Source organism: Anas platyrhynchos, chromosome 8 (genome assembly GCF_047663525.1).
Source record: "Anas platyrhynchos isolate ZD024472 breed Pekin duck chromosome 8, IASCAAS_PekinDuck_T2T, whole genome shotgun sequence".
Taxonomy (NCBI): domain Eukaryota; kingdom Metazoa; phylum Chordata; class Aves; order Anseriformes; family Anatidae; genus Anas; species Anas platyrhynchos.
The window spans coordinates 37,887,788-37,901,261 of NC_092594.1; the positions used below are offsets into that span (position 1 = coordinate 37,887,788).

A 13,474-nucleotide genomic window follows, 5' to 3' on the forward strand; every position below is an offset into this window, starting at 1 on the left:
CGCCTCGGGCCGGCCACCGAGCTCCGGGGGCAGCACCAGGCCTTGCAGCACCCCCCCGGTACCACCGAGGAGGAGGAGGGGAGGAGAGCCCCGGCCTCGGCGTGAGGGCTCCGGAGCTGCCCGGGGGCCGGCAGCGCCTCCCCGGCCCCGCTCCTCACGGGCGGCGCTCGCCCCTCCCGCCGCCTGCCGGGGCTGAGGCGAGCCCGCCCCGCGGCCGCGGGGGAAGGAGCCGCTGCCTGGCGGCGGCGAGAGGAGAGGGGGAACGGAGGGGAAAACGGAGCGGAGCTGGCTCCGGTAAGCAGCCTCCGCTGCCATTACCGGCGCTGAGGAGCCGCGGAGCCCCCGGAGGAGCTGCGGTGGGCTGAGGGCGAGCTCAGCCCCGCGGCGAAACGGGCTCAGCCCCGCCGCCACGACGCCGGTGGAGGTGAGCGGCCCCCGGGGATGGGGGCTCGGGGATGGGGACCCCCGGGACCGGGGGGGGACCGGGGGTGGTGGGGCAGGGGGCTGGCGGCCCCCTGAGGGCTGCCCTCAGCCGGCCGTAGTCGTTGGTGGGTCGTTGGGGGTGGTTTGGGTAAGTTTGGTGGCGTGGAGTCGCCCGGCACTGGGAATCGGTAGTCTATATGTATGTATATATTAATTATTTATTTATTTAAGGGGGGGAAAAATGTGTTTTATTTCATGTTTTCGTGGCCAGCCTGCTGCCGGAATCGCTTCGTGGCGGGAGCTGCGGAGGGAAAAAGGGGGGTGCCGGGGCTGAGTGCCTCACACCGCCCTCGTGCCCCCGAGGCTGCGTGTGGAGGGACCCCACAGCCCCCTTTTTACAGCTCAGGGCTCCCCACGTTGACTTCTCCACAGCGTTTTCTCTTCCAGGCTTCGCTGCCACGCACCGCGTTGGCTGGCGGCTGGTTGGAGTGGATTTGGGTGCCTGGTTCTCTCCGTCCCGCAGTTCGGTGCCCAGAGGTTTGGGAAGTTTTGTGCTTGTCCAGGGCAGGGCCCCGCAGCCCCAGCGGTGCCCTTTCTGCTCCTGCACAATGGTGAGGGTTGGAAATGGGCCCCGAGAGGCTCCAGCTCCTTACCAGGGTATCCCCAGCGGCCACCGGTGCTGAGGAGAGAAGTCCTGGTAGATTTCTGTCTTCTCTGAGCAGCACAACGCGTACCGTGGCTGGTCTTTTTTCCTCTCTGAAACTCAGATGTCCAGAGGAAGCGACAGTGAATAAGCCGAATAATTGCATTTGCAGGTTTTAAATCCAGCGACCCAGAGAAGTTCTCCCACGGCTTTGAGCGAGGGCCTGGTTTGCTGCGTCCGTCGCCATCAGCTGCAGAGGTGGTGGCCGGATTGTAAACAAATCTCTGATTTATAACTCATCCAGACCTAAGCTCTTTAGTGCAAAGAGGGCTTTCCTCGTACGCTATTAAGTATACTGGCTGCATATAGCAGATTATTCATAGTAATTGCCTGTCTGTTTCTCATGTCATCTGATCTGCCTCAGTGTGTTGCCACCTGCCTGCTCAGGTACGTCAGGCTACATCTGTACCTTGTTTTATTCCTGTCCTTGGGCATCTTGGAAATCTGGTAAACCATTTTAATGTAACGTTTAAATTTGAGCCTGAACTGAAACACAAGATTCAGCCTCGCTTGGCTGCTGCTTCCAAAAACACGCTGAGGTTGAACTTGCACCCAGGTGCAAAGTTCAGGCTAGGACTGCAGTGTCACGGACGTAGGAAGTGGACCAAATCCTGGTCCCGTGCTGTTCTGGACCCTTTTCTCACTTTCTGGTAGTAAATAGGGTGCTGCAAATACATCCTGTTCTCTTTTAGGTGCTAACTTTTCCTTTGTGCCAGCTCCTCCTCTTGCCCAGCACTGGCAGCATTGTGCCCCAGACCTTCCTGTTCCTCCCCAGCCACCTCGGTGCTTCCCAAAAACTTGGAATTCGCACGTGGGCCTCTCCTTCTTCAATATTCAAATCCTTACTGAAGAGCCTTACGTATCTACCAGGAAGCTTATAACAGATAAGCTGACTAATCGTCTCTGTGAACAGTAGTCTTATTTAAAAGTCGTTACAATCAACTACCTTCCATATTTAAGATGGGTAACCCGGGTGGAATCATCAAATCCTTCCTAAACCGGCAATTTTTGGTAACTTGGCCAGTTGGGATGACTCGCTTTACCCACACAAAGCTGCCTCGGAGTTACCCACACAGCACAAGCTATTGCTACGGCTCCTCTGGGTTCTTTGTAATAGGACAGTGTATATTTATTATTCCTGTACAGTTATTAGCAGGAAGAAATCAAGTCTAGCTGACGTGCTCTGCAGTGCGTCTGGTTCTGGGCGTTGTGGAGAAAATGTGCTTGGCAGCTGTGCTGCTTGGAAATGCCCTCTGCATTGCCATGGCCCCTTTTAATGCCACTTCCCTAATTTTGTGCTCCTTTACAGAGCAGGCAGTTAGCAGCCAGCATCCAGAAAGGAGCGTTCTCAGAACTTTCTTCAACTTCTGTTCGGTAATGCGAAACTTGCCGTGCTCACACAGCACGAGCGGGGTTTATTGCACTGCTGGCACTGCTTGTGCGGTGTGTAATGGGCTCGTGGTGTCAGGCTTAAGGGAAATTTACAGCACAGGCGTGGTAGTTCTTGTGCACCGAGGGAAAGAGTGACAAAATGGTGTGGAGAGACACCTTTATTTGTCTAAGTGAAGTGTCTGTAGTGCAGGAAATAAAGCATGCAGGTCTTCACACTGGCTACATCAGTAAATGAAACTGTATAATTATGACAGCGGGATAAATATAGCCTCAGCAGATGGGGAAAAAAACTATTGGAAAGGCATGGAACTGACGACATGAAAGAACTCCCCTGAACTGGGAGGCTATTGCAAACAAATGTGCGTCTGCATGTATTAAATATTGCTTCTAAGGCAAAAGGATATTAATCTGATGTTATTACTCATGCTCATTTTTTTTTTCTTTCTGCATTTCTCCCAGTTTAGAGAATTAAAATAATTTGTCAGCTTCACTTTCAGATTCTTGCTGCTGTAATGTTTTGGTTTCAGGCAGTGCAGAGGAATGGTTGTGTAGCTGGTTTAGGTAACATATTTTAACTGAGCTCCTTAATTATGAAAATATTTTCCAGCTCTAAAAGCTTGTTTAAAAAAAAAAAAGAAAAAAGGGATTAAATTGATAGTATCACTCTGCTGGCTAAAAATATGCATGAAAGGCCTGCTTCTCGGTTCTCTTGGAGCCGTTCTGTGGCTGTGCAGTCCCACCGGTTCTGTTCGTCTGCAAGCCCTAGGTGCCATCACATCTCAAGATATTTAGGAGTAAATCCCTTGTTGGGGTTAACAGAGTAGGATGATGGTATACAGAATGGTTCAGAACCTTTCTCCTGGTAATATACAAGAAAAAGTGGGCATGCGGTGGTATTGGAAAGGTTCAAACCCATATTTTTTTTTATGAGATGTGGAATTAGATTGAAGGACTATTTGCCTGAGCGTTCTGGAAGCACGGGACTTGTCTGGATCCAAAATCATTTCTGTAAATCACAGAAGACTCCAGAAATACGCAAAACTTTGCAAATACTAGAGACGATTTTGGAGCGTTACAAAAGATGTAAATGTCTGGCCTGTGTAGCTGAAGCCAGTCTCTGAGAATTAAGGCCGGGAGGAAACTTTGAGGAGAGCAGCTTATTCAGTGCCTGCCTGCGGTGGAATTTCTTGTGCTTCCTGTTGCAGCATCTGGCGCTGCTGTCAGAGATGGGAAATAGATTAGTGGATCACGATGGATTAGAGCTGTGGCTCTTCAGATGCTTAAAAAGTGTAATTCTGTCAGTGCACGTGTGCGCTCCGAGCTGGGCGTTCTCTCACGCTTGTGCACCAACGATGCACTTTGTCTTAATATTAACTCAGGGGAGGAAGATCCAGCAAAGTCGCACGCAGCTGTCTTTTTCCCCCTCTCCTTCCTATGCCTGGTGGTTGCTGTTGTTTTGTCTGCTTGTTTTTCCCTCCTAGATCCAACAGAGCCCCCGTGGCTAACTCAAACGTTGGTGCCGTTGACTCCCCGGTTGGTTTTTGGTGCATGGGTGAGTCACAGGGTTGTGGTGCTGGTGCTTTGTGGGCTGATGCATCCTGTGCTGCTTCTGCGAGCTCCAACGTGCTCGCAGGAAGACATGGCTCAAAGCTGGGGTCAGAAAGTCAGACTGTAGGGCTGGGACGGAGGAAACAGGACCGCAGGCGGTGAATTTATTGCCAGGCTCCGCAGAGAGAACAGAGAGGACGTGGCTTCACCATCAGAAAGTGGGCTTGGGATGCGCTGTGAGGTAAATGGACGCTAGTGAAGGTTTGGAACTGGGACTTGGTTTCTGTGCAGCTACAGAAGATTTTGGTGGGAAGAAGTACCCAAGAGTTCAGCACAGCACTGCGTGTAAAGCCACTGGAAAACAGGTGAGAAAACCACAAGTCGAGGTTTTTTTTTCCTTCTGTGTAGAACTTGTAAAAGTGCTACAGCAACTTGGAGTATGGCTAAAATTGGGGTCAGGGGTTGGCAGGTGGATCATTTCTTTCTGTAGGGACTGGTATCAACAGGGGAAAATGCCTCGGAAGAGGAGTCTTGATGAGATCGTGGTCAAGCTTGATGATAAGCACAGCTCTTTGGTCGAGTCTTCTGAAGTTTCTTTTTGTCACAAAACACAAGTTATCTCAGAGGACCTTCTGATTTCAGATTGTTGAGAGCCTCCGTGATTTTTGCAAGAAACCTTACAGCAGTTCTGTTTTCCTCTGGGCCGTAGGTAACTTGATGAAATCCCGGTGTTTCAGTGTATGGCACATTAATTCGTGTGTTAAATGAGTTTCTGGTAACAGCAGAGCAACAGGGGCCGCCAGGATCCTTTGCAACGCAGCCAGAAGTTGAGGTGGCCGAGCTTTTTGTTTCTTGGGGCAGCCTTAATTCCTTAATGATGCGCGGAAGAGGATAGAAACCCTCCTCTTGGCTTTGTGTTATGTTGAAGGCCTGGGCTGCATTTCAATGGGAGCACCAGGATACGAACTATTAGATGCCATTTTGGAGAAATACTTTGAATATCATTTGCTGGAATACACTCCAGTTGCAAATAGCTGCCTGTTGAGAGCATTAAACTGACCTGACTTAGCTGCTCAACAGTTGACGTGTACTCGTTTGCTCTCTAATTATTTGCAGCACAGCTGATAATACCCTTCTTTTGACCTGATTATAAGCAGCAGATTTTGCAGGGAACAGTGGCTATTTGTGGCAAAAAGCATGCCTTGCGCCTACCAAGCATTAGCGAGCGGCGGCAGGAGTGGAATGACTGTGGTTAACGCGGGAGAGGTAATAAAAGGCTGGCTAAAAAGGTCACCAGGCAGCAGGGACTAACGCCCTTTTGTAGGAAATGTTTTTAAACGTGCACCAAGTAGGACGGGGCTGGTTGGTGTGGTGCCTGCAAGGAAAGAATGATTTTGCACGAGACATTCAAAGCATATGTTGTGAAACAAGCACTGAGTGGAGGCTCTGTTCTGCCAGTAAAGAAGTGGTAAGAGCAGAGGGGAAGGAGAGAGGTCACCTAAAGCAACTCCAGGCAAACAACGTGGTCTTGAAGACTGCTGATGCCATAGGGTAACTGTGTAAGTCACCTCTCAGAGATGACATTTAGGAGGTCAAGGGATGCTGAACGTTTCTCCAAAGCCACAGCGCAACACACCCTGTTGGCAATAATCTGCTGGAGTGGTTATGTGGTTTGTGCAGACAGAGATAGCGTGAAGGAGCTGCAAAGGAGTGAGAGCTCAGCACCAGGATTTCCTCCTCGGTATTCTTTTAAGTGTTTTTCCTTTGTAGCAGTGTTTGTAAACTTGTAAACAAGAAATTGACCCTTTTCTTTGCTAGAATAAATAACCGTGCTGCTTTCATTTTTGTTTTTGCCTGGGGTTCCAAGTGAACTCAGGTGCCAGACAGACAGAAGAAGCAATGTTTCTTCTGGAAACTAACCCAGATAACGAGGCTGGCTGCAGCGTGCTGGGGTCTGGGAGCTGCTGGAGCTGCAGAGCTTCCTCACTGGCATACAGGATCTGTTTGGGGACGGAAACTCTGAAAAGCTCAGAAAAAGGAGAGAAATCTCACTTGATGTGGAGAACCGGCTCTAGCCATCTTGGTGCTTAACAAAGTTCAATATCTGAGTCATGCAGATTGACGTGGGCTCAATGCTCTCTGCCTGCTTGGTGGCCACCCAGTGAAAAATGGTCTCAGAGCTTTGGCTGATGTAACGGCACTGTAGTCAGATTGAAAAGTAAGTTCTTGCAATTGATTTTTGTTTCATTCATGCTTTTGTAACTCGGTAATTGCTTGAGGAAGCAATAGGCTGTGTACCACTTCAATAGAGAGTACCAGAAGAACCTTCTGAAGTTGCCGGAGCACTTGTTAAATGTGAAAGATAAATTGGGAACGGAGCTCCTTGCAGCAGGGACGCGTTCGAGAGTGCTTATAAATAGTGAAAACAGGAACTTCGGGAAGAGGGGAATCTGAAATGATTAATCCCTGGTAGTAACCATTTCTCAAACTACAAGCCCAAATAAGAAACAGAAAATGATCCAACCTCACAAGAGCTCTTGAGAAGAAAATAAGTATAAAACATATGGAAACCTTCAGGGTGAAGCTGCTCTGTTTGATGGGATTCTGTTCAAAGAAAATCATATCCTCCTGATGCACGCTGTGCTCAGGAATACTAATCATAAATCTCACGCTGCCTGTGTGTGGTGCAAGATCTAAACCCACTGTTCCCTATTTTGGTCTTTCCACTTGAGGAAAAGGCATCCGCACGTAGCGTTTGCAGTCACTGGAGGCATCAGCTGGGAAAATTGTCACAGAACGAGCACAAGATTCCCCATTTCTCATCTGAGCATGGCTAGTGGCGTTGTGGTTCACAGCAACGCTAGCTATTCTGGGATGGGAGGCAAAGAACATCGAGAACCAGGATGGGAAGTGTTATTTTATCAGGTTTGATTCCAGAAGCGCTTCTCTTCTCGCTGAAGAAGCCTCTCTGGGTATTTAGGGTGTATCTTTTAGGATCCTCAGGGAAGAGCAGGAAACTTGTTCCAGCATTGCCATCCTTGAAAGCCCTAGATGTTCTCCAGAGAGTCTTGGTTGGGAGGAACAGTGCAAAGAGAGGATCAGGTGTAGCAGCATCCTGCCTGCTAACCCCGAGGTTTGGAGGAAGGATTCTTGCTTGAAACCGCTCCAAAAGAGGTTCATTGTCAAAAAGCCTGGGCAAGTGGTCTACTGCTATAATAATAATTAATATTCTGCCATGATAGTTCTTAGGATTCCCTTCCCCACTTCCTTTCCCCAGGCATACAGGGTTGGAAGTGAATGTGCCCGTTTCATTTTCTCTGTCTCAATTTCGTACTAAAACCCCTTCAGAAATTCCTGTTATAAATCTTTGTCACCGCTGCACTTTGCTAATGAATTAGGTACATACGCAGCCTGCGGACCTCTGGATGAAGGCCATTAACTTGAAATATGCAGAATAATTAGCCTGGCACTCCTACAAAACGCTGATCTTCTTTTTCCATCCCGGGCTTTACATCTGCTTTCAGCCTCTGCATAATGTTTTGGTGTCCCGAAATCCCCTGCCTGTACCGGTACAGATCTGACGTGATGCTTGCTGTCTGAGTAATGCTTCCCCTGCCCGTAGGTGAGTGGGCCCCGGTGCATTTTCACGTTTTTCATTAGTTTTCATTCATTTCTGTAATTTTTGGAGGAGCCGCAAGACTATTAATTTTTTTCAGGCAGCTTGTGGGTCACTGGTGGATCAATTCAGATATAAATTGAACACTTTAAATGCCTTTTCTCAGAAAGGCAAGAAGGAAGCAGTGTTCAAATCAAATCGAGCAGAACTATAAAAAGAAATACTTGTTTACCTATTGCTTGGTGTACTTCTGGATCCTATTGGCAAATTCACAGGAAAACAGACGTTTATTAAGAAGGCAAAATAATCAGGTCACAGATAAATACACAGGCAGATAGCTGACTGGAAGGAGGTGGAAAGATGCATTGCTTTAGCATCTTTCCTTGTTTCTTAATCGTTCAGTATAAGTGTAGGAAATATTTGGTACGAGTACTGGTCTATGTGTGTGTAAGTACAAGTCTGGTACTGTTCTGATGCAGGACTCGTGTTGCGTTGCCTGGCTGGAATGGAAATTAATTCCCCACTTCAGTTACACGTAATGGAAGTTGGGAAGCACCAGCTAAGCAAAAGATACGTTTTTTCTTCAGACTAATGTAAAAATAATAAGCTTTGTGATAAAAAAAAATGGTAGCTTAGTCCTAAGCAAGCTCCTGTTGACTTTGTGCTCATCAGTAAACATCTTTGGCAGATTTTGCTAAGGTCAGTATTGCTTCTCCTTTGGTGGGAGCTGTTAGTGCTGTGGGGTTTGCTGGTTGTCCTCGTTACCTGGAGGAATTGCTGGAATTCACCGCACAGTTTTGTGAGCTACGTTGCTTTATTTATGAAGCAAGGAACAAGCAGAAGGCATCTTCCAGACAACTCTGTGGAATGGATCAGCTCCACGGCCCTCCTCACCCGCACAAACACATTCTCCTTTTCTCCTGCACAGCAGGCAGCAGTTTTGATGGGTCTCCTGCTGCACTCCTCTTTTAGGGCTCTCCTTTCCTGTGCTGGATGCCTCAGAGACAGCCCCTGCAGCCATACCCCAAGGAAATCTCCCTTCTGCCTTCCCACAATTCGCTGTCTGATGGGGCTGCATCACGGTGCAATCCCTGGAGTGGTTCTTGCTGTAACTTTTTCCATTTTACTCCGCGGAGATGCCTAATTGCTTCTTTATTTGGGAGGGCTTGTGGCTGCCTAATGGCTCAAAGACCTGTGTGTCTGTAGGCACCAGCGCTCCCTTTCCTGGCTTACGGTGCAGAAACAGAATAGAAATGGTGAACCGAGATGGAAACCTCAAGCCACAGTGCTGCTGGCTCCAGGCACGTCTTTGTAAAGTCTGCCTGCAGAGTGGGCTGAGCTTCACCTCTGGTTGTTCGAGGCTCTTTGAAAGAGGTGGGTTCGAGGTAAAAAGCCACTCTGCAGCGTCTGGGCATCTCCTGGTTGGGGAAAGAGTGGTGTGCCACGAGCTGTTACGCCTCGAGCTTCTTCTGTTCAGTACCTTACGGTGCTCTGAGCAGTGCAGGGATCTTCCAGCCTGAAAATTAGCCGTGGATTTGGGAAATCTGGCAAAGGGCAGCTTTAGGACCATCCTAAAGCCCACCTGCTGCTTCTTGGAGACCTGGCAGTCCCCTCCCCAGGACTTCAGGCTAAACACAGGTAGTAATTATTCCCACCACTGCTCCGGAGCACAATCCTTTTATTTCTACACTTGTACCAGTTCTGTGTGGTTCTGTATAACAGATTTTCTTCATGAAACCGAATGCTTTTCAGGCAACCAAACTCATTTGATTTTTCGTTACTGATATCGTGTCTCGGAGCAAGCAAGTTGCAGAAGGATTGATGCTGTGAAACACAGTCATGTGCATGCACAGCTGCTTCACACTGCTTTCTACTTCAGACATATTCCTTGAGTATTTTTTTTTAAATATGGTTACAATTATAGGTTTTAAAAGGGTACCCGTAGGTGTCTAAGAAGTGTACATTGTAATCAGGGTAATTAAATTCGTAGAAATTAGCAGTTTGAAATCAAAAAAAAATAATTGCAAGCAGCATAAAATTACTTGCCGTGTGTTCTCATATTTGTCATTGGGTGCTTGATTAAAATGTGCATGTCTTTACACTGTAAATATAATCAACCCTTATTATTGTTTCCATGATTTTTTTTTTTAAATTTTAGAATTCTAGAGAAGATTTTTTTCCCTGTGGAAAGTCTGTAGGATCCGATCCTCTTTGCTTTTTCTGCAGAGGAGGGTGAAAGGAGTGTTCTCCATATGTCTGTGGGGTTAAAATTATCCTGAATGATGTGTGGCAGTGGCTCTGCAGATAGCTGCAGCTCCGCTCTCCCCAGCTAAGAAGGATAAATCTAACCGGGGAGAGGAGCACGGGTGCTTTATTCCCGAGCCGTGCAGGGTTCCCTGCTGGACTCTGTTGTCCCCATGCTTACGGTCTGGCCCTTTGAAGTAGGACTTTTTTAAAGCAAGCAGTAGATGTTTTTCCAACAATGTGGATAAGGTGATTTGTAATCTCCACTCGTTGACTACCTGGCTCTCTTCCACAACCTCAGTCCCTGTGTTTGCTGCGATGCTCCTGATCCTGGGATTTGCTTCGTGGTTCAGGCGTTCCCTGCCCCTTCCAGCAGCAGAGGCCTGCCCGTCCGTACCCTGAGGCTGCAAAGGTAGCCCTAATAAAACCTTCTGACCGCTGCTTTGCTGATGCTGGGTAGTTTTGCTTGCCAAGTGCTCAGTTTTTTCTTCTGGGATGTGTTATAAATGCCACTTTGCAGGTTCCACCTGTGCTGTACGTACCGCAGAAGTACAGCTGAGGGTACAGCCTTACAGCATTCATCACAGGCAGCTAACTTGGTCACAGGAAAAAAAGAACATTTCTTCCCATCCTGAGTTGTGTGCAGAGGGAATAGGAGCATCTCCTTACCTCGCTGGAGGGAGATTTATGGGGTGCACCTGAGCGTTGGAGTGAGGAAGGTGAAGGCCCCTGAAAGCAGAAGCTATCACGCCGTGCCTCCTCCGACAGCCCGTGCGAGCAGCTGACACTGAACGCAATTAATAACATCAAAAAGAAATCCATTAAGTTGTTATAGTAACTGGGAGGCTGAGGTTTCAGATGTACGATCCGAGTGACTCAGCCGTGGGGGAAGGCGTGCGGGAGCCCGCGTGTGGCAGCGGCCTGGCTGTGCGCTGCCCGCGTGGCAAGGCCGGGCTCTCAGCCCAGGTGTCAGCAGGGGGACGAGTTTATGCCACCCGCTGCGAAAAAGCACGAGGTTTTCCTGTAGGATGTCTGCCTAGCAGTCAGCTCTCGTCTTTGCAGCATCTACACCTGATTTTGTATAGTGATACTTGAAGAAAATGGGCAGAACTCACCCCAAGTCACTGGCAGGGGCAGCAGTGCTAGGTGGCTCTGAGAGAGCTTCATAATAAGGCATGGGGGATGCTGTGGGCTCCTGCCCCACAGCACTTTGTGTCTGGAGGTGCCCAGGGAGGGGAAGCTGCTGGGATTCCAGTTTCCTTCCTGCGAGTTGTTCGGATCTGCGTACAGATCTGGAACAGCACATTACTTTCTCTGACCTCATTAAAAGTACTTGTATAAAGTGAATGCAGGAAAAGGTCTCCGTATTTCCCCATCTGGGCATTTCAATTGCTTGCCCTGGGTGTTTTCTCAAGCTGTGGGATGCAGCACTGCCAGGTGAGTGCACGGGATTTCGGCTGGCCCCTCCGCAGGCAGGGTGTCAGTGCGTGGTGTGGGATGTCTGAGCACCCGAGGGCAGCAGTCTGTGAGGCTTCTTGCAGCTTCTGTAAAGACATTTTTTGCCACTGCAATCTGGGTTCATTCTTCATACGTAGCTCTGCATAAGGAATTGATAATAATTCTCTCATTGCCCTGTACAGGGGTGATAAGAGCGAGGTGACAAGCTGAGACCATTTTTTTTAACCAACGCGTTTTCTGAACTGTGAGAAAGTTGTTGATCTGTTGCTTTAAATTTTGCATGGAGACTAATCCGTGCTTTAAAATCCAGCTAGTAATTTAATGCTGCTGTTTTACTACAGGAGTGCAGGTGCCCTTTGGCTTTTCAGTAAGGTAATCCTCAAAGACGGGCGTTTGAAAACTCCTCCGTGCTGTTTATGCATTGAGGATTCACGTTGCTGGGTGGTAATTTAATGATTTCGAGAAGCCACGGTAAGCCATCTATCCTCTTAATCTGCTATTCATCTTGGAAAATCCTTACCTTTATTTTCTTACAGCAGTTTAAAGAAATGAAAGGAAGCAGGCACGTCGTTGTTACTCAGGTTTCGTTTCCCTTAATTGTCGCATAAAACCCTCTTGCCTGGGAGTTGTGTTGAAAGCCTCCGGTCACCTCACAGGGCTATAAAAAGTTTGTGGGTTTGAAGATTTTTCCACGCTGGAGAGGTGAGTCGAGAGGGTACAGCGAGGGGCATGTTTCCATGGCAATCTCTTCCATGCGGGGCTGAAATCTGGCTGCAGTATTTCCATACAGAGGCATCGTTCCTGAGCACAGACACCGAACCGTCCAAGACACCTTCTCAAGCCTCTTCTCCAGTGCCCGGCGCAGTGGTGCTGCCTCGCCAGAGGGAGTTTTGCTGCTCAGAGCAGCAGCAGCAGCAAGGTCAGGTCTCCAGAGTGGGATGTTGCTGTAGGAGAAGGTTACAGGACAGGCAGGACTTCTTTTGTCTTGAAAGCTGGCATTTCTCCTGCCTGGAAGGAAAGTCTACGTTGCCATCCAGAGAAACCAACACTTTATTTTTTAATTTATTTTTTTGCCTGAGTAAAGCACGTCCTACAAACAAACCAGGAAACCTTTGCAAATGCTAGGGCACTCTTGTGACTTCCTAGCATTTTGTAGGCTGGTGCGATGTGGTACAATAGGTCATTTTGAGGCTGCAGCATGCTGTTATTTTGACTTTTTGGCATCGGAACAAGTAGCAACATATTGTGCTCTAGGGGAAGGTTAGTTCGAAAGAATACTGTACTGGTAATACCCAAATATGGCATTTCTGGAAAAAAAGTGTAGGAGCTGGTACTTGACAATCTGTGGCCAGTAGTGTTACCTGTTTAAAAAGAACCCAAATATTTCAAAGACGGAGTTGTCCTTTGTTGCTGGAAAGGTGAGGAACTGCCCGTTACCCCTCAATTTCCCAATCTTATTAAAAGAGCAGCATTAATTGCAGCTACCAGCCACCTCCTCAAGCAGTGCCTAAATGTCCTTGCCTTATGGGTCAGAGACAACCAGGAGGACATGAGTTGCTGCATCTAAAGATAAAGCATTGACCCATTTCATCGAGGCTCCCGTTTTCAGCTGCTGTCGTTTCTCCACGTGTCCAGCTCCGTGCAGAGCAGAGGTGACTTTTTTTGGTGGTTGAGATGCCTCTGCCTGTGCTTTGGACACTCTGGGGCTCTCACACATCCCAGCCTTTTGGAATTTCCAGCTCTGCAGTTCACTGTGCAACTTCAGCGTTGAACAATTTGGGCAGAGCCAGAATTTTCCTGGTGACCCAGACAGAAGAGCACCGAGCTTGTCCCAGTGAAGTCTGAAGCCTGTGCTCTGAGCACGGGTATGCTGCAAGTAGATTACTGAACAGTGAGCTCCTCATTAATTGCACTCTTTGAAGTGACTGAATTCGATCAAAACTTTCTAAACTATGCAGCACGAGGCAGACACTGAGTGTTGGAAGTATCACCCCACATAATTAAGGGCTTGAAGAGCTTTAAATAACTAGGGGGGAAAATTACAATGGGAAATTTGAGGAAAATGCTGGTGTTACCACTTTCACCTAACA

At 48.2% G+C, this 13,474-nt stretch overlaps 1 protein-coding gene across 1 annotated transcript in view; it reads left to right on the plus strand.

Annotated features, from left to right (window-relative positions):
* The first annotated feature begins 205 nt into the window (after positions 1-205).
* PDE4B (phosphodiesterase 4B) overlaps positions 206-13,474 on the plus strand; it is a 173,702-nt gene continuing 160,433 nt past the window's right edge. The window contains exon 1 of the mRNA XM_027463811.3: positions 206-424. The gene's annotated coding sequence lies outside the window, so the exon portion shown is untranslated. The remainder of the gene's footprint in view (positions 425-13,474) is intronic.